Source organism: Leopardus geoffroyi, chromosome C2 (genome assembly GCF_018350155.1).
Source record: "Leopardus geoffroyi isolate Oge1 chromosome C2, O.geoffroyi_Oge1_pat1.0, whole genome shotgun sequence".
NCBI classification, from domain to species: Eukaryota; Metazoa; Chordata; class Mammalia; order Carnivora; family Felidae; genus Leopardus; species Leopardus geoffroyi.
The window spans coordinates 149,908,138-149,929,507 of NC_059333.1; the positions used below are offsets into that span (position 1 = coordinate 149,908,138).

Sequence of the window (21,370 nt, forward strand, 5' to 3'; positions counted from 1 at the left end):
TTGTTTCTTTCTGTTTCCTTTTTTCTTTCCTCTTTTCTTTTCTTTCTTTCTTCAAATGTACTTTTAAATTGAAATGTAATTAATATACAGCATTATATTAGTTGCAGGTGTGCAATATAGTGATTCAAAAATTTTACACATTACTCAGTTGCTTAGCAAGATAAATGTGCTTTTTTTTTAAAGTTTTTATTTAAATTCCAGTTAACAGTGTAATATTAGTTTCAGTTGTACAATATAGTGAATCAACACTTACATACAGGGTGCCTGGGTACTCAGTTGGTTAAGCGTCACTTTGGCTCAGGTCATGATCTCGAGGTTCATGAGTTGGAGCCCCACATCGGGCTCTGTGCTGACAGCTTGGAGCCTGGAGCCTGCTTTGGATTCTGTGTCTCCCTCTCTCTGTGCCCCTCCCCCACTCATGCTCTGTCTCTCTTTCTCTCTCAAAAATAAACAAACCTTAAAAAACAAAGAGCCCTTACAGACAGCCCAGTGCTCTTCATGACAAGTGCCCTCCTTAATCCCCATCACCTGTCTCACCCATCTGCCTACTCCCTTCCCCTCTGGCAACCGTCAGTGTGTTCTCTATAGTTAAGAGTCTGTTTCTTGGTTCGCTCCTCTCTTTTTTTCCCCCTTTGCTCCTTTGTTGCGTTTCTTAAATTCCACATATGAGTGAAATCATATGGTATTTGTCTTTCTCTGACTTACTTTGCTTACCATAAAACTGTCTGGCTCCTTCCATGTTTTTGCAAATAGCAAGATTTCTTCCCCCTCCCTGCCATGGGTGAGTAATACTCCATTGTATATGTATACCACATCTTTTTTTTTTTTTTTTTAAGATGTAGGGTTAGGGCCAGGGTAAAGGTATGTGCCTGGTATCCTGCAGCTCAGAGAGCTCTCTAAAGAATAAAACCTCAGACATCTGCTGGGGGAGAATAGAGTGGCAATCATCTACTGAGCTGACACAAGGAGGGGCTTGGGGCTCTAAATACTCTAAATATTCAGTTATTCCTTCTGTTTTTAATGTCTACCCTCACACCCATTTTCAGAAGTATTACCAATTCTTAAATGTTTGGGTCTTCTCCAGAATAACTAGGCTGCTTCTCAGCTTTTCTTATTGTGTGTTCAGGAACCCATTTTCTCAGATCTAGAGTTAGGGTTAGGGTAAAAGTTTGTGCCTGGCACCTGTAGTTCAGAGACCTCTCCAGCGGTTAGGGGTAGGGGTTAGGGCTGGGGCTATGTTTAGGGTTCACGTGAGGGCCTGTGCCTGGAACCCTGCAGCTCAGAGACCTTTCCAGAGAATAGAACCCCAGACTTCCGCTTGGGAATGTATAGACATGGCTGCCATCCACTGAGCCGAGTCAGGGAGGGGATGGGCTCTAAATATCCTTTAAATAGATATTCACTTGGTCTTCTGTTTTATCTCTGTCTTCATACCCGTTTTCAGAAATACTGCCAATTCTTAAGCTGTTACTTAAATTCCAGGTAGTTAACATACTGTGGAATATTAGGTTAAAGTGTAGAATGCAGTGATTCAACACTTCCATACAATACCTGGTGCTCATCACAGGAAGTGCCTCCTTAATCCCTGCCATCTTTCTCACCCATCCCCTCACCGCCCTCCCCTCTGGGAACCATCATTTTGTTCTCCGTAGTTAAGAGTCTGTTTTTTGCTTTGCCTCTCTATTTCTTTTTATTCCCCCCTTGCTCATTTATTTTGTTGCTTAAGTTACACGTAAAAACCCAAACTACAATGAGATATCACCTTATACCTGTCAGAATGGCTAAAATAAACAACACAAGAAATTACAGGTGTTCGCGAGGATGTGGAGAAAGGGGAACCCTCTCACACTACTGGTGGGAATGCAAACTGCTGCAGCCACTCTGGAAAACAGTATGGAGATTCCTTATAAAGCAAAAAAAAAAAAAAAAAAAAACAACAACAACAACAACAAAAAAAAACAACCTACCCTATAATCCAGCAGTTGATTTACTAGGTATTTTCCCAAAGAGTACAAAAGAGTACTAATTCAAAGACATACAAGTATCCTGATATTTATAGCAGCGTTATCTACAGTAGCCAAAGTGTAGAAACAGCCCAAGTGTCCACCAACTAATGAATGGATAAAGAAGTGGTATGTGTGTATACACACACACACACACACACACACACACACACACACAATGGAATATTACTCAGCCATAAAAAAGAATGAAATCTTGCCATTTTCAATAATGTGGATGGAGCCAGAGAGTATTATACTAAATGAAATAAGTCAGAGAAAGAGAAATACCATATAATTTCACTTGTATGTGGAATGTACCATATTTTCTTTATTCACTCACCTATAGATAGATATTTGGGTTGCTTTCATATCTTGGCTATTGTAAATAATGCTGCAGTAAACATAGGGGTGCACATATCTTTTGAATTGTTTGTTTGTTTCCTCTGGGTAAATTCCCAGTACTGGAATTAGTGGATCATATGGTAATTCAGTTTTTAATTTTTTGAGGAACCTTCATACTGTTTTCTATAATGGCTGCACCAATTTGCATTCCTGCCACCAGTGCGCAAGAGGCTTCCTTTTTCTCTATGTCCTTCTCAACACTTGCTGTTTCTTGTCTTTTTGATTTTAGCCATTCTGACATATGTGAGGCAGTAGCTTATCGTGGTTTTGATTTGCATTTCCCTGATGATGAGTGATGTTGAGCATCTTTTCGTTTGTCTGCCCTCCATGTGTATGTCCTCTTTGGAAAAATGTCTGTTCAGGTCTTCTGCCCATTTTTTAAAATGAAAAATTTTTGATGTTTTTTTTTTAATGGTTTGGATATTAACCACTCATTGGATATATCATCACAAGTATCTTCTCCCATTCAGTAGGTTACCTTCTTTGATTTTTTTTTTTTTGATGGTTTCCCTTGCTATGTAAAACTTTTTATTTGGTGCATTTTTAATACCTTATTTTCACTTTTGCTTCCCTTGCCTCAGAAGACACATCTAGAAAAATGTTGCTAAGGCTGATGTCAAAGCAATTACTGGCTATGTTTCCTTCTAGGAGTTACGGTCATGTCTCACATTTAAGTCTTCATCTTGAGTTTATTTTTGTGTGTGCTGTAAGACAGTGGTCCAGTTTCATTCTTTTGCATGTAGCTGTCTAGTTCTGCCAACACCATTTGCTGGAGGTACGTGTTTTCCTCATTGTACACATTGCCTCCTTTGTTGTAGATGAATTAAAGCCTTTCGGTACAGTGCAGGGAGCGCACCCTGCAACTCTGTGCACCTGCAGCCCCAGCAGATGGACTGAGGGTGTCTGTTCTGAGTGCCTCTCCCACCCAACTGCAAGTCTGGGCCCCAAGGTTCCAGACAGGCCCCTTAATAGCACCGGGACCAAACCCTGCCCAGTGCACCCAAAGCAGGCAGAGTGGGTCATTGCAGCTGACTGGACTGAAGACAAACACAGCTCAGCCACGGAAGTAAGGTGCATGCAGTCTCTCTAAGGAGACATCCCTAGAATACCTGATTCTGGTGAGCAGAGGGCATTCTGTGACGGAGCACCACAGGGCCGCTTCTTCATAAGGCCACTACTTTCAAGATGAGGAGGCAGAGCTGACCTTCCTAATAACAATAACAAACATGGAGAGTTAGACTAAAGGAGGGGGCAGAGGAGTATGTTCCAAATGAAAGAAGAGAACAAAACCGCAGCAAAAGCCTGAAATGAAATAAGCAATATGCCTAACAGAGAATTCCAAGTCATAGTTCCAAAGATACTTATTGGACTTGAGAAAACAGTGGAGGATCTCATTGAGACCTTCAACAAAGAGATAGAAAATATAAAAAAGAACCAGTTGGAGATGAAGAACTCGGTGACCAAAATAAAAGAAACACACTAGAGAGAATCAGTAGTGGAATAGAGGATACAGAAGAACACAGCAGTGAGCTGGAAGACAGAGTAATGGAAAGCAACCAAACTGAACATCAAAAAGAATAACAAAAAATGAGAATAGATTAAGGGAACTTTGTGATATCATCAAGCATAATAACACTTGCATTGCAGGGATCTCATTGAAAAGAGGCAGAAAATTTATTTGAAGAAATATTAGCTAAAAGTTTCCTTCATCTGGGTAAGGAAACAGACATCAGATCCAGGAGACACACAGAGATCCACCCCCCCTCCCCCCCCCCCCCCGCCAACAAAATCAACTCAAGGAGGTCCACACAAAGTCACATAATAATTAAAAGGCAAAAAGTAGCGATGAAGACATTCTAAAAGCAGGAAGAGAGAAGAAAACCATCACATACAAGGGAAACCCCTTAAGTATGTTAGCTGATTTTTCAGTGGGAACTTTGCAGGCCAGAGGAGGTGGCATGCCATATTCAAAGTACTGAAAGTAAAAACCTACAAGCAAGAATACCTACCCAGCAAGGTACACACTAGAAGGACAGAGAAAGAGTTTCCTAGACAAACAAAGGAGTTCATCACCACTAAACCAAACTTACAAGAAACATTAAAGGGAATTCTTTGAGTGGAAAGAAATTCTATAATTAGGAGTAAAAAAAAAAAAAAAGATTATGAAAGAGAAGAATTTCACAGATAAATGCAAACATATAATAAAAGTTGTAGATTAATTATTGTGCATCTATAAAATTGCATAGATTAACCACTATGGAGGTTAAAGCACAAAAGCAGTAAAATCAGTTATGTTTACAAAAATCAGTCAAGGGATTCACAAAATAAAAGGATGTAAATTATCACACCGTATACGTAAAATGGGAAGTGGGAGAGGGGTGCCTGGGTGTCTCAGTAGGTTGAACGTCCAGACTCTTGATTTTGGTTCAGGTCATGATCTCACAGTTCGTGAGATTGAGCCCCACATCTGCTCTGCACTGACAGCAAGGAACCTGCTTGGGATTCTCTATCCCTCCCTCCCTGACCCTCCCACGAACTTTCTCAAAATAAATAAACTTAAAAATATAGGGAGTGGGTGTAAAAATTTAGTGCTTTTAGACTAGGTTTCAACTTAAGCACCCATCAACTTAATATAGACTGCTATATGCACAAGATGCTATATCTGAGCCTAGTGGTATCCATACCAAAAAGATGAAAGAATCTAAGCATAATACTCAAGAAAGTCATCAAACCATAAGGGAAGAGAGCAGGAGAAGAAGAAAGGAACAGAGAGGTACTACGAAAACAACCAGGAAACAAGGAGCAAAATGGAAGTAAGGTCATACCTATCAATACTTACTTTAAATGTAAATGGACTAAATGCTCCAATCAAAAGACATACGGTGACTGAATGGTTATTATTTCTTAGGTACTACCAACTGTGGGAGATTCTACTCCACCTTTTACAGATTTTCTGTTCATCTTATCAACCTCCTGTAGCACCCATCAAATGTTTGAGGGATGCTGCTTTGGTATGAGGCCTCTTAAATTTCCTGTTCATCCTTCCAGCCCCATCCGAGCGCTAAAACCTTTGAGAGTTTCTCACATTGGAGCCTCCTGTATGTACTGAGGTCATCCAGATGACCCTGGAGGAAGAAATGGAATTATCAGTTGACCTTGGAAAATTTCTCTACTTTCTAGAATTTTAGTTTGCCTCCTTCTTGGTGCTTCCACAGCTCTCTGATGTCTCTACAAATATGATTTTATAATTTGTCTGGAGTTTTCTGGTTATTATAAGGCAGTATTGGCCTTTGTGACTTAATATATCTTAGTAGAGGCAAAAATCTTCTAATTGATTAAATTCTTCTTTTATCTTTTTAAATTTCATCCTGTTGCTTGCTTTCACTAGCTTCATCTTTTTGTAGCTTTTAAAAATTGAATACTTCCTGTATTTTAGCATTTTTATTGTGGTGTTTAATGCTATATGTTTTTATTTTATGAACTGCTTTAGCAGTGTCTCCTGCATTCTAATATGTAATGTTTTCATTATCTTTATTTTTGTAAACATTTTCAATTTTGATTTGTATTTCCCTCAAGAATTTTAAAATTGCACTTAATAAAAACTTGTTTGGTTTTTTATATTTATAGTATTAGTCCAATGAATAAATTTCTATTTGGGGGAGATTTATTGATGTTTCTTTGTATATGCTGTGGTACATTTCTTGAATTCTCTCAACATTTGAAAACTGTTCTCTTACTCTCTGTAGGGTTCAGAATTTGGCATATACCTGTAAGCTCTATATCTATAAGGTATATCATATATGTAAAATACATACCTTACTGATTTTTTCCTTAATCTTAGATTGAGGGAAGTGAATAGAGTGCCCCATTATTAGTGCGTTTCTGTGTATTTCTCCTTCTCCTGGTTTGGGAATTCTTCTAATACTGGGGGCAGATGTCAATAATTATTACATCCTTATTTAACTTTATGGTCTATAGTTGAAATTTGTTTAATAAATTTGTTCTTTGTCATGTTTTTTGATCTTCTTTTCAGTCCTTAAAATAGAATTAGAATAAACAATGGGTTTGGACTCCTGTCCGGTCCTTGGGTGGCGTTTTTGCAGCCTCTTTTCCCATAGTTATCATTCCTGCTGAATGCGAATTTTTCCTCCTAAATCCTCTAATTCTTTTTTTTTTTTAATTTTTTAGCATTTATTTATTTTTGAGAGACAAAGAGAGACAGAGTGAGCAGGGGAGGGGCAGAGAGAGTGGGGGACACAGAATCCGAAACAGGCTCCAGGCTCTGAGCTGTCAGCCCAGATCCCGACGTGGGGCTCAACCTCACGAACCACGAGATCATGACCTGAGCTGAAGTCAGATACTTAACTGATGGAGCCACCCAGGCATCCCCTAAATCCTCTGATTCTTGACAGGCATGATCAAGATTTGAACCAGAGACCCCTCTATTTAGCAAGTTGTGATTCCAGTTATACTTAGCTTTTTCATCATTACACATGTTGGAAGTAAACGTGCTTTGGAAAGAATATTTAAAACCACACCTGCAGTATTCTGGCAGGTGATTCTGTTCTCTGCAGAGCCCAGAGTGAACAGCCACCCCCGCCGTCCTTCGCTGTGTTCCATGTCTGTGTGCCCCTGGGCTGAGTGCATGATTGCTTACAACTCGCTGCCGTGTATTCTAGAACTCCTACCTAAGTGGCCATGTAGGAGCATCTCCTGGAAGCAAACGCTCCAGCGGTTCCGGCCAGTAGTAACAAAGCACTCCAAACATGATAGAAGTCCATCAAAGAGTGGGAGGAGGAGGAGGATGAGCATGAGGACTAAGGTCAGAGGAGGTGAGGTGACCACCAGCACAGGAAGTAGGGACGATTGTGGCTCCCCTTCAAGGCTGGTATGGAAGCTGTGGCTGGTTGAAGATGGTCTCTCTAGCAGGTGATACGATATTGCTGAATGAGATCCTAATCCTAGTGTAATGCTCTCCTCACAGACATATATATAAAATCTCAAAGTACTCATCTCCCTGGTCACTTCCTGAGTGTGGAGGGGGTAAGATTTAAAAAAAAAAAAATTTTTTTTAAGGTTTTATTCATTTCTCAGAGACAGACAGAGTGTGAGTGGGGGAGGGGCAGAGAGAGAGAGGGAGAGAGGGAGACACAGAATCTGAAACAGGCTTCAGGCTCTGAGCTGTCAGCATTGATCCCGATGCGGGGCTCGAACTCATGGACCGCGAGCCCATCACCCGAGCCGAAGTCGGACGCCCAACTGACTGAGCCACCCAGGTGCCCCAGGGGGTAAGATTTTAGATGATCCATTTCTTCTTATAAACCCCACAGGGTTTCATAGTGGAAAATAAATGAGACTTATTTGTGTTTTGCAAATCAAATGGCCATAAAAGGTTATTTCAATAGACAGAGGCAAAATCATACTAAAATAATTTAGTAAAAATGGGAGCTAAGAGCATGCTTAATGGAACATGATTAGATTTCATTTTCTTACTATTTCCATCATTAAAGCTCCATTATCTTCTCCGAGCCTTCATTTAGGTTTCCAGCCACATGGAGGCTCTGAGGCGTTCGTGGGGAGCGCATGGAGGCCTGTGAGTTCCATTAAAAAACAAAAACAGCTAATGATACGCTTTTCTTTCATTTTTGCTGCTTGACATCGGCGTCTCACATCCAGAGTCTCTTGTATTCTCTTCCTAACCTGATCTCTTAAAAGTCATAAGTGTCATTATCTAAGAGCTTTCATGCAAAAGAAGTTTGATTCTGGAGTTGAAAACAGAACTGCGACTCGCTGATGAATGTCCCTCAAGTGCAGAGGTTCTGAGGAGTTTTAAGAATTGCTCTGGTTATCCTTTGGCTTCGAGTATCTTCACGTTGCCTCATCCGGAACCAGCAGATGCCCCGACAAGGGGGAAATGATTGAGCCTCGGGCTCTTCCACAGCTAAATCCTAGCTGTAGATGGTAACAGAATCAGTAACGGTTTGAGCTCTTCACAGGTGGTAGAACTTCATAGGTAGGGGTAGGTAAGAATCCATACATCTGACACATCTCTAGAAAATATTGTGCCCTCTGCGTGATGTCACGAAGGAGAGGGTGCTGGCCTTTCCAGCCAGAGGTAGACTCTGGTTACTTCGGGTTCAGCATGAGGTCCGTGCCACAGGCCTGAGTACCAGCAAGTTGCTAAGGTGAGGTCATGAAGACGGGTCCCAGGTGAGGTGAGGAGTTCAGAGAAGCCAGCAGGCCGCGGGCCCTGTGGAGCTAACCAGGAGGGTGATGCCGAGTCGCCCAGCCCAGTCCGTGCCATGGCCCTGTAACCTATGTATGTCTGGAACAGCCACGGCGTATTTCTAGTTGCTGTTGTTGTTGTTGTTGTTGTTGAAGTTGGAGTATATCTAGTTTGTGTTTAACTCCAATGAATCCAAGAGAAATGACTAACCTAGTCACTTACCATTAGCCGAGATTTAGCATGCATTCTGCAGGTGTCATCCACGTACTCAGAGTAGTCAGCCTCAGCGTGCCTTTGCAATGTCCCATTTCTCTTAACCTCGGGTTCCCGGGTCCCTGGGTTTGCGTCCTTCCTCGGGTCCTAGACCCTTTCAAGCCTGCTGGTTCTCCCTGGCTGGCCCCATTCCCCTGCCCTGCCTACAATCTTTCCTGGTCTCAGCAGCGCCCCGCTCCCTGGTGTGCGGGAGCACGGCTTGACTTGATCCGCGGGCCGTACTCCCCTGGGCCGCGTCTGTCTCCCCGCGCGCCCGCTGCGTGGGAAGTGGGTGGGGAGCCCCGTGACGGCAGGTGCCTGCTGGAGCGCAACGTGGCATCGGCGTCTAGGGCGGGCCTGGCGCGGCTGGTGTTCGGGGCAGCTCGGTGAAGGGATGGCGTTCAGATGAGTGCAGGGGAGATGATTCGGGTCGTACCTCCAAAATAGGGTAGGCTGTTTTCTGTAACGCAGGAGGACATCAACGGGGAAGACCACCCCAAATAACGAATAATCAACAAATTGTTCTCGTATTTGTAAAGATTTCCAGATGTGTTTGTGTACGTGGGTGTTTGCGTGTATTTTCAAATGTATACAAATTCACATTAAAACCTCTTTTTGTTTTTAAATATGGGAGCTCGCATCCATTCTGTCCAAGTCAGTTCTGTTTTCTATGTTGTTAAACCTGTAATTAAAAAGACTGTATGCACCCCCATGTTGATAGCAGCACTATCCACGATAGCCAAAGTATGGAAAGAGCCCAAATGTCCATCGATGGATGAATGGACAAAGAAGGTGTGGTATATACATACAATGGAGTATTACTTGGCAATCGAAAAGGATGAAATCTTGTCATTTGCAACCCCGTGGACGGAACTGGAGAGTATTATGCTCGGTGAAATTAGTCAGAGAAAGACAGACATCATATGACTTCACTCACATGAGGACTTTAAGAAACAAAACAGATAAACATAAGGGAAGGGAAACAGAAATAATATAAAAACAGGGAGGGGGACAAAACAGAAGAGGCTCATAAATACGGAGGACAAGCAGAGTGTTACTGGAGGGCTTATGGGAGGGGGGAATGGGCTAAATGGGTAAGGGGCACTAGGGAATCTCCTGAAATCATTGTTGCACTATATGCTAACTAATGTGGATATAAATTAAAAAACAATTAAAAAATTGTAATGATACCTCTTCTTCCCCCTCTTCCAGTATTTATGTGATGACGTTGGACTTCTGGTAACTGGGGTGGCTTCTAGTATTTAGGATTCTTTTAGGGGGCTGAAGAAAGCAGGACTCTGAGGACATTGTTTCACCCCACAACCTATTGGTTAGATGCACATTGGGAAGGCATGGATGAGGGATGCCTGTCTTGTGCTAAAACTTACATTGGAGTGATCTTTGCTATAATCCACAAGTAAATATTTGAGAGTGTGCAGAACTGTCTTGTTTGACTCCAGTAAAGCATAGACATTTGATACTTGACATAATTTGATATTATTTACCTTGCTTTCAAATAAACATTTGAGAAGTGTCAAAGACAAAACTTCAAGCTATGAAATAAACTGTGCACTTACGTTTGGAGTCTTAGAGATTGCAATCCGGGAGATACAGCTTTGAAATAGAAAACGTGCTCTGGGGAGACAGAGGAGGTTGGAGGTTTTAAAAGGAAAGAGAAGATTTCCATCAGTTGTTTTGAAGAAAAGATGCATTGGTGCTGGTATATCTACAGTTATGTTAATCTGTATGTGATTGGTAGCTGGGCTGATGTTATACAGAAAATCCACCTATGTGCATTATAACATAAGTAGATGCCCTGACTTTTACCTGAGTTCAACTAGAAAAAAAAAAAATCTGAGAGTTTGAGAAAGAAGATGTGTATGAGCCCCACTTTCTCGATGTCCTCCTGGCTTCATTTTTTTTTTTTTAATTTTTTTTTTTCAACGTTTATTTATTTTGGGGACAGAGAGAGACAGAGCATGAACGGGGGAGGGGCAGAGAGAGAGGGAGACACAGAATCGGAAACAGGCTCCAGGCTCTGAGCCATCAGCCCAGAGCCCGACGCGGGGCTCGAACTCACGGACCGCGAGATCGTGACCTGGCTGAAGTCGGACGCTTAACCGACTGCGCCACCCAGGCACCCCTGGCTTCATTTTTAAATAACTCTCTTAGCAGTGCTTTTTCCATTTTATTCTCTCCATTGCCGGAAGATACAGCCTTGGGTTTAGCATGAAAGGATGTTGGAGCAGAAGGGGACCTTGGAGGTGGGCCTGAACCTCCAGCAGGTCACAAGGTTGCCCACTTGTGCACGTGTCAGGGGCAGGGCTTTCCCTTCCGCTTGCTTCCAGTGGAGCTCCCGGCGCTCGCACCTGCATGGGGCACTGATGCGAAATGATGAGCCAGGTGCTCCATCCCCCTGGACAAGAGGGCAAGGGCTCCCTGTCCTCTGTATGGATTGAAAGGACGTTTCTAGCTGTCTGAGGTTTTGGCCTCTTCCCCTGCCCTTGGTGGATCTGGTGACAGTGACTTGTATGCTCAGAGTCGTTGCTGTTGGAGTCGTTCTGGTGGAGCCTACGTTCTGTGGCACTTCAGAGCATGATGACATGGTTGAAGTTCTGTTGGTTATTTCTCCTGCATTTGGTTCACAACTCTCTAGGGAGCTTCCTGGGTGAAATCTGAAACTGACCCTGGTACTGGAAGGGCAGGGAGAGGTGAAGGAGGAGGCCGGCCACTCCAGCTCGGTAGGTGGCAGTTCAATAAGCAGAGGGAACCCACGTACGGACGAGGCTTGTCCTGGGCGGGCAGCAGCAAGACAGTGGATCTGTGCAGCCACCTGCCAAACCTTAGAAGTTTGTTTAGAAAGAGGCCCTAACTGGGTGTGGCCATGTTGGCCGCTCAGGTGTTCGCGGCCCATCGCCATCTCAAGGCTGTGTCCTTGGAGCGGCCTCTAGGAGCGGGAAAGGCGAGCAGAACCCACATTCCAAGGACAGGGCAAGGGTGAGGAGCCTTCGGTCACCGGGGTCAACTGGCAGTCACGTCTTTATGATGACTGTACCCAACAGCTTCCAATGTAGGTTTTTGTGTCTGTAAACCTGTGTGTTTGTTTTGGTTGTTTACTGTGTTACTCATGCCCTGAGAGAGGAGATTCTAAGATTGGTGACAAACTCCAGTCTTCTATGGATGGTGTATGCATGGCACAGAAGCTCAGGGGCATCTTCTAAAGATCACTCCTTCTCTGACTCAGACTCACCAGCATTCACCTGCCTGTGCCCATCCATTGTCATGCACGCCAGCAGAAGGGAGGACGCGTGTCAATCAGTGTGCCGAGGGGACCACACATATTTTCATTTGCAGCTCATCAGGATTCACATGCAGAAGGGGCTGTGACACCACTTCTCTGTAAACTCACAGCGGGGTGGCCAGGTGAGAGTGTGGTAGCAAGAAAACGATCCCAGCCCGTGTGCTGCATGAATTGAGAAAAAGCTTGAAGTGCTGGGCATTAAAGAGAATCAGTTGCTCCTCTGCTCCCTGTCTGGTGAGAATGGCATGTGTCACCAGGCTGACGCCAGGCGGTGCTAAAGGCAGTGACCTGAGCAGTTGTCTCTGTGCAGCTCCCGATGACATGTTGGTCAGCTTTTATTTGGAGGCCCCCAGTGGCCGGACATGTACTGTGTCGGCTGACTTTTTGTTCCTAATTCAGGTGACCCGCTGCTTTGTGATGCAGAGACTTTTCGTTTCAGCACCTGTAGACTTGGGGTTGCACCCTGAGCTTGTCTTTTCTGGGCTCGCTTTTCCGTCTTGAGGAAATCCATTAGTCCCTCCTTTCTTCCTTCCCATCCTCTCCAGTCTCTCTCCCTTCTAACCTTCGTCCCTCTCTTCATTCTTAGCACTCATTCTGATTACTGGTTTTCTCTCTGACCTGCATGAAGAAAACTTAATGACGCCATCTCGATATGTAATTTCTTAAAGCTGAAGCCCGTTTATTGGGGTACAAGAATTAAAAATATGAAAACCCTGTATCTTTCCCTTTTCCTTCATCCTAAGCTCAAGGCACTTCCCAGGCACTGTTGGGACTGTTGCTTTGATCCAGAAGCAGTGGGTGTGAGCAGATGGGCACTGCATGAATAGAGCCTTGATTGTCCAGCAGCCAGCCAAGACTCCCATAGGGATTTGTCCCAGAATAGATGTTAAAGAGGGGGATCAGGTTTCAGCTGACATCTCAAGGTCCTTAGGAGATGCCCAGCCTGGCTTGACCTAAGAAATTAATTTGAGCTCTCCATAGTCCACAGTCTCCTTCTAGGTTTCAGAAATGAGACCAGCCAATATATGGTCACATTCTTTCTTGGTTAAGTTGGTCAGTCTCCTTGCTCCTCTGGAATCTCCTTATTCTTCTTGTGTTTCCAAGATATACCCTGGTCTCTACTCAGCGTCTGTGTGTTTCTTGATCCCTTCTCTCAAACCTTTCCCAACACAAGACCCCTTGACCCTGCCCATGGTTGTCCAGCATGATCCATGTTAACACTTCTATGTTTTTACCCAGTTTATGCATTTATTAGAGTGTCTTCAAGTTCTAGTTATTATTTTGGGTCTTTGCTGGCATTTTGTATTATCTAATAGATGAAAAATTCCTCAGATGATTTTTATCCCGTCACAACCAATGTATTCTCCAGGATCGTATATTTTCTATCATTGTGCGGCCAAAAATGAGCATATTGAATGTTCCAAAGTGATTATACAAATATAACTGTTACTATCTAAGTAGAGTCTAAGAAAAGGAAAGCTGATTGCCCTCTGTTAATGGAGACTGAGAACAGAAGTGTGATCGTGCCTAAAATACCAGATGCACCAAATTCCAGGGTGAGTGACAAAGATCCGGGCCGCGTTGTGCTGCTGGTTGGTAAACATCCAGTGTGTGTGTTTGCAGTTTCCCTGATGTCTGATTTGTTCCTTGCTCAGAATAACTTATTGGAAAACGGTGCTCCTTGTTTAAAATTTCAACTCAGACCGTGAGATGGCTAGGCTCTCACTGCCACTTTAGAGGCAGCCCCGTGTAACAAAAGCTGGTTGAAAACCCAATGGGATCCAGACCGTGTGTGCTTTTGGGGTGGGGGGGGAGGTCAGTAGGCATCACGTCCTCAGGAATAGCCCACCTACCACTTGCTGACCTAGTGGAGAGGTGTTAATTAAGGTCAACTGAATCTGTAGCTCCAGGGACCGGTGTCTATATTATTACTCCAGTGTTTGCAAAACAATAACAACGTTTGTAAAGCTGCCTACCTGACTCTGCATGCCCTGATGTGATTTTTAGAATTGTGAGGACAGAGTGAGGTGGTGGAGAAGGAAGACACCTTCTCCTGCTCTTTCTCTTCTCTTCTCTTCTCTTCTCTTCTCTTCTCTTCTCTTCTCTTCTCTTCTCTTCTCTTCTCGGGCCTCAGTTGTTTTATCTTTAAAATCAAAAGATTGAACTAGAAAGTTTTCTCAGCTTCTGCCAAAGTCTGATACTTTGATTCTCACTTCACTCCAGGTTTGCCTGCTGGTTTGGGGCAAGCCAAGGAGCTCTGACTTTCCTCGGCCCGGTTTCCTTTCTGCCTAGCGCCATCTCTCTCTGCTCTCTGAAACCCTAGGTTCATATAAACTCGCCAGCTCCCAGCACGGTCTTCTCCGGCAGACGTGGCCAGTACTCCTTTGAGACAGGAACCGCGAGCACCACACTTGGTGAACTCCCCAGTGTGGGCAAACTCCCACAGTAAAAGACAGCCGTAATTGAAAACTGTCTCGTGATAATTGAATGTATCGATCTTTCCAGTCCCCGAACGCAGTATTTTCTTTCTTTAAAATGGGACACTTCTTTATATTTGTGAGCAATCCTTTTTAACGGAGAGCCCCATTAAAACCGTGTCTGCGTCTGTCAGGAATTGTGGAGTGTATATTTTCCATGCCGATGCACATGCTTCGTGAGTCCTTGACAACTATTTCACACGTGAGAGATTTGATGTATTTTGGTTAACGGGAAAAGGTCTGAATTTGTCATTTATTGCAAATATCCAAAAGCGAGTATGTACCTATTAAACGTTTGGAGGACGGTCATTTTTATTGCTCAATAAATATTTATCAGTTATTTAATTGAAGGCAGTTTCTGGTCAGTGACAAGTTCATTCCTTGACGGAGACTCTCAGGAGCTATCTATCCCTTCCCCAGCTGTATTGACCCAAGCGACTTGGAGCAAGATTGGTTTTTCGTTAATACACCAGAGGCCTCTGCTTACCAGGCACCACTCCTGGCACTGGGGACTTGATCGAAAGTCCCAGCTCTGCCCTCCAAGGGCTCGAGATCAGGTGAGGAATGAATGAAGGAACCAACCGTTATGTATACAGTAGGTGCTATGATGCAGTCAGGCACGGGAAGGCGATGACCGTGCTGTCCAACGGGAAGGACCGCCTTCCCCACGGCCCCCAGCTGCTGCCAAGGACACCTGGCCTGAATCTTTAAGAGGGGACGGTAGTTTGTCAAGGCCTTATTTTGTTAACATTGTGATTATTATTTCGGGCAGTGGCAGGGGTGTAACGGGAAGGCAGAGGGACTTGTGTGTCTGGACACACCCCCGTATTTGCTCATTTGTCCCCTTCGGGCCTGTGTTTAGCTCACACAGGGTGTTGTGGGGCAGATCAGCCCGTCCATCAGCATCCCAGGCAGAAACGTGGGAGGGGTGTAGCCCGCGTCTGGGGACGCTGGTCCCCACTGCTCCCCTCTGTCTCCATTGCCAGGGCTCTCCGGCCCGACCGGCACTGGTTCTGACCCGCTGTGCCTGTCTTGAGGCGTAGCGCCCTGTTGGGAGCCGGGGGGAGGGGAGGTTGCTGCTAGAAGCTTAAATGGTGTGAAAGGGCAGGAGGGCTGAGGAAGCCAAGTGGCACAGTTCACCTGCCAGGGGGGCATCCGCAGCACTCGGCCATTGGCGTGGAGCGAGGGCTGGAGTTCTCCAGCTGAGCTCGGCATATGATTGGCAAATGGTACCATTTGGTCCACAGCCTCCTTTCTGTGCCAGCTGGAATGTATTGCTAATAAGAACTTGTAGTTGCTGCTGCTTGAGGGCCTCGACAATATCTGTCAGTCAGATTCAAAAATTTAAATTCTTTTCTCGCATGTGTTGAATCAGAAAGATGATGACCCAAATAAAAGAAGGGACTTCGTTCTGTGCCTCCAGGCTTTTAGGGTGAGAGCATCCTATGTGTCTGGCTACCTATGGGGAAGAGTGCTTCCTCAGAGCCTGCTAAGCCCCCAGCAGCCCTGACCCCTGGGCCCAGGAGCTGTTTGACTGTTTGGCAGCTGGCACAGCAAATGCCCAGTAATGGTCACCCCAGCCCCAACTTCGTCATGCCTCAAACATTCCCACTCTGGATGTCCATATATCCTTGCCTTGCTTCCCAGGAAATCCTGTATGCATTTATGAGGTAAATGGGTGAAATTCATTTTACTTATTTTTTAGTGTTCTTCCCTTTTGAGAGAGAGAGGAGGGGGGCAGAGAGAGGGAGGGAGACAGAGAATCCCAAGTAGCACAGGGCCCAATGTGGGGCTCGAACCCATGAACCATGAGATCGTGACCTGGAACTGAGATCAAGAGTTGGACGCTTAACCAACTGAGCCACCCAGGCGCCCTGTGAAATTAATCTTAAATTTGTGCCCCTTCAGCTTGTTCCCTTCCCTGTTCCTTACCCCCGGGGGTCAGAATTTGGCTCAGGAGATCATGAGAATATTTCCAAAATCATAACGTGATGCTGCTCTGGGATCAAAAGCACGGGAACCACAATGCCCTTGCTTCTGCCACCCGTGGTTCTTGTGGCCTCCCCTCCCTTCAGGCCTTTGATTCCCCTGGGGCTCTGGACAATCTGGATGGTGGGAAGCAAGGGCCCTCCACCTGGGGCCTACGGTGGACTCTCATGTGCTCCCTGGGCCTGCGGGTCCCACTTTTAAGCCCCAGGAATGGGGATGAGCCTTGCTACTTGAGAAAGAGGAGCCTGGTCTGCAGTGGAGGAGAGGAGGCTGGAAGTAGAGGCTCCACTAGGGGGCTCGTGGCAGCCCCAGCCAAAGATGGCAACCGCCTGTGGCAGAGGAGAGCTGCTAGAGGGGCCCCGGGGAGAATCAGGGGGACTTGATTGCTGATTGGACGTGGGAGGTTGGCGAGGCAGTTGGCCCCGGGTAATTCCAGGATCTTTGGCTGCATGGTGGGCAGACCAAAGGAGGACGTGTGAGGAGAAAGGACAGGATGAGTTCAGTTTAGATCCCATGGGATTTGAGTGGTGCGTGGCACAGCCTTGTGAAAAATCAGCAATCTGCAAGTGTCCTCGTCCCCTCAGATACGGTTGTCACATCGGGACGCTCTGAAGAGCCTTCTGTGGGCTCCAGCTGTCTAGGAACCCAGCCGTGTGGGAGAAGGTGTAAAAGGGACAGTGAGTGGACACCCCACTCTGTCCTAGAGCTGCACCTTTGTACTGCGTGCAGGCTTGTGCACCGCAGACTAGCATCCTGCCGTGCAACGTGTGGGTTTCCCCTGAAATATGATCTCACTGTGTGTTGAATAGGGCGTGTCCTGTGTTTATTTCCAGGAGATCAGAGATTCCATGTTCACGACACTTGTGTGTGTGCTTCTGCCTTCTAGCCTCCCCTTGGCTTCTAACCTCCGTCGGGACTGGTGGGTGCCTTTCGGTTTGCTGTCTTTTGAGATCTGACCCCACACCAAGGGCAGCAGAGAGTGACCGTGGTTCACTGTTACTCTTCATCGCTAAAGGCATTTCCTGCCTTGACTATTCAGACCCCTGCCAAACTTTCGGATCTGGCCATCTGAAGGCTTTTAGTGCCGTTTCCGCCCTCAGATACTAGAACGAAGTCTAACACTTTGTTTACAGTGAAAGTGCTTTGGGATGGCTGATCATTTTTCAGTAGTGTTTCCTTGCTGTGCCCTTGGTATTTCAGAGCTGTCCTCTTTAAGCACTGAAGCAATTAGTTTTGAGAAGGCGGATTCTTCAGGGTCCAGTGCTCCCCTGCCTTTCATTTGCTGAAGCTGTACATTTTAATGAAGTTGTTTCATCTATGTTGCCAAACACCAGAATTTTGCTGTTTCCATTCTAATTATCTCTACTGGCAAATGCTGTGTTTTATTAGAGCTCTCAAGTGCTCTGTTTATTAAATGTCCATACACTATGCCATTAGGCACACAAATTAGGTCAGCTGTGCTTATTGATGGGTTATGGATAAAGGAGTTAAATGTTTTCGTCATGATCTTGAAATGCAGTAGGATTGCCTTCCGTGGCTGCGTGGGTCGTCAGTGATGGCTTCTCTGATGAGCTCGGCTGCCTTTCTTACCCAGCAGCCGAGGCTAATGCTACGTCTGAGCAATGGTGCTGCGGATGGGGGGGCTCGAGTATGTATCTTCAGTCTCTCGGGTAATATGCTTATTCTTTCCTTTCCTTTAGTTGTGACCAGCACCTCCATCTCGCTTCCCGGGTTGTGTGTCTTACAGCGTCGTGATGCATAGTGAGGGCTTTTATGAGGCCAGCAGGTGCCAGTGGTGGTGGCACAGGGAGGGCAGCACTGCAACACTTCGCCAATTCAGGACTTGGCTGCTTCTTTCCACCTCCTACTCCACGCCCTTTAAGTTCCTCCCACCTCACCCCGTGGCTCCTCACGTGGTATTGGTTAAGCTGGGATGTGCTCACGGGGTGGTGGCTCCAACCCCCCCCACCCCCGCCGCCCCCGTTCCTGTGGTCCCCAGGCGATGCCGCGTGGTGATGAGGGGCATGGCTTCTGCCATCGCCCAGACCGAATCCCAGCCTCGCCACTGAAGAGCTGGGTGATTCTTGGCAAGTCCCACCTCCCCTCGCTACCCTCCATGTCCTTATCTGTAAAAAGGGGAGAACCGCAGCCACTTGGGCGTATGTGTGAGGATTAAATGAGATGATAATGCAGGTTACATGCTTGGGATACAGGCCCCGGCACGTAGTGCCGCATCAGCCAAACTGTCAGCCCCGCTTTGTCCCTGTTCAGGCCCACATGGGTGTCTGCCACCCTGGGCCAAGATCAGCGCCGAGGCCGCTGGTGGCTGGGCCCCTGACCCTGTGCCACAGGCCCTCTTGTGCCACAGTCATAACCTGCTCTGTCTCTCCTTAGAGGGCTTTACTGGAGTGCGTTGAGGTACCCGTGGTGTAGACTGCTTGCTTTATTCATGAGCCATGGGAATTAAAAAAAAAAAAAAAAAAAAAAAGACATCAGGTCTTTACCTAGCCTTCCGTTATAGTCTTTTCACCCTGGGGCTCAGGCATAGCGTGCTGGGGGATGGGGTGCCCTAGAGGAGCATCCGATGGGACCCAGTCTTCCATCGGGATCATCCCTCCCTTCCAACTCTGGCCCGTGGCCTTTGAACCAAACTCGAGTTTCCCTTTTCTCTTTGCATGAGGCTTGCGAAGTGCCCAAGGCTAACTCTGGCACCACATATTTACCCTACTGTTTTCTCCCTTCTTAGAAATCCTCTACTCTGACTTTAAGAAGCGACTATGATGTTTTTTAATAGATAATTTATCCCCTGTGGGCTAATATGGTTGTGAACAGCAAGAACAAATCTTATTAACGTTGCTAAGAGAAATGAAATAACTCAGCTTGATAGAAGTTAATGGAAGTGTGTTTAATTCATATGTACACCTTCTCAACTGCTCTTCGCACGTATTTAATTCTTTCTGGGGGAAATGATAATCTAGGCCACAGCAATCGCGATCTTAGTTCCCCTGGAGAACCACAGAATCATCTTGAGCAGGGACAATGATTCTGTCCCATGCTCTTTTCTCCCCCACACCATGTAGGAAGCATATATACCTGCAAGAGAGAAGAGTAACTCTATAGAATTCTCTACTATACTCTTCATAAAGCCCTCACTTTATATTGAACGAAGGTCACAGTATATGAATTGTTTGAAAACCAACAACAAAGAAACTTAACAACAACAATGTTTTGGGGCACTTGGATGGCTCAGTTGGTTAAGCGTCCGACTTCAGCTCAGGTCATTGTCTTGTAGTTTGTGAGTTCGAGCCCTGCATCCGGCTCTGTGCTGGCAGCTTGGAGCCTGGAGCCTGCTTCGGATTCTGTGTCTCCCTCTCTTTCTGCCCCTCCCCCTCTCACTCTCTCTCTGTCTCTCTTTCTGAAAGATAAACAAACATTAAAAAAATAAAAAAAAACATTTTTAATAATGGCTGGAAAAGGAACCATTTCTCTCAGTCTGGTTATGGGTCTCTTTTTTATTTCCTGCATCAAATATTTGGTCCTGAGGACCCCCAGTGATAAGGTTGGTGGGGGCTGCTAATAATCAGAGTGCACCTTTGCTTAACGCCCCTCTGCAGGCTGAGTAGTGCGGCTGGCAGAGGCCTTCATTCTGCAGGGAGTCTGGAAACTCCAGGGCAGGAGTCCGAGAACCTGGTTGACCAGGGTACAATCCTGGGTTCTTAGTGTTCAGGGGTCATGGAGGTTTGGATAGTGGGTTTTTGTACTAAAGGAAATGCCTGAATCCACAAGCGGCCTCACCCCATCAGCACAAGGGAAAATTGAAGTACTGGCTTCACAAAGAGGCAAAAATATTACCAAGAGCACCATAGAAAAGATACATTTAATCATAAAAATGTGTAGATCAAAGGAACAATGGATTTATCTCCAGTGAAAAGGACCTATATTTGCTGACAGACTGGTCTTTGAATAAGCAGTGGAATGTTTTATTTTACTGAATGGGACCAAAAAAAAAAAAAACCTGAAAAGATTTATTGGCTCCTCTTTTCTTGACTAGAATAGGTTTCCTATGTATCGTTAGTTACTTTATCATGAATAACGTGTCGTGTCGTCTTGTGCCTATTAATCACCCTTTCCTCGCAACCCACTGTACGAATAATTAGATGAGATTGGTGGCGGACCATCGCTTCCCTGTTCATCTTCTTGAGCCCGTGTCAGTGGAACAGTCAAACGTTACCATTTACGCTTCAGTGTGTGTTTCTAAAGAAAGTTAGAAATTTGGGGGCGTCGGTATCTGGCAAGCAAAGCCCTTGTCTTACATCGAGCGAAGACACAGATGGCGAGGCGCATGACGCCAAGGGGCTGTCATTGCTGAGAGACCCACATCCGGTGACACAGCAGCTTCGGAGCCAGATGCAGCGCGGGTGTTCTCGTAAGCCTTGGAAGCCACGTGTCCATCAAGGGTCTCCTGGTCGCTCTGCCGTGTGTTGTCCCTCCAAGACCTGGCAGTTTCATTTTGTGACCTCAGTCACTTTCAGGTGCGGTCTCCCCAGGTCCACGTAGTTACTTCTGGTCGCTCTGACTCCTGCGTCACCCATCTGAAGCAGAGACAGCCGTGTGGCTGTCACTCAGCTCCTGGGTTGGAGGCCACATGCAGCCGCACTGTGCTCTGAATGACTCATGCTGCCTCCCAGCTAACTGAACACGCGGACGGGGGGAGTGTCTC

The 21,370-nt window shown here is 45.7% G+C and overlaps 1 protein-coding gene across 4 annotated transcripts in view; it reads left to right on the forward strand.

Annotated features, from left to right (window-relative positions):
* Positions 1-21,370, forward strand: part of ULK4 (unc-51 like kinase 4) — a 583,089-nt gene that overhangs the window by 313,414 nt on the left and 248,305 nt on the right. The window lies entirely within an intron of this gene.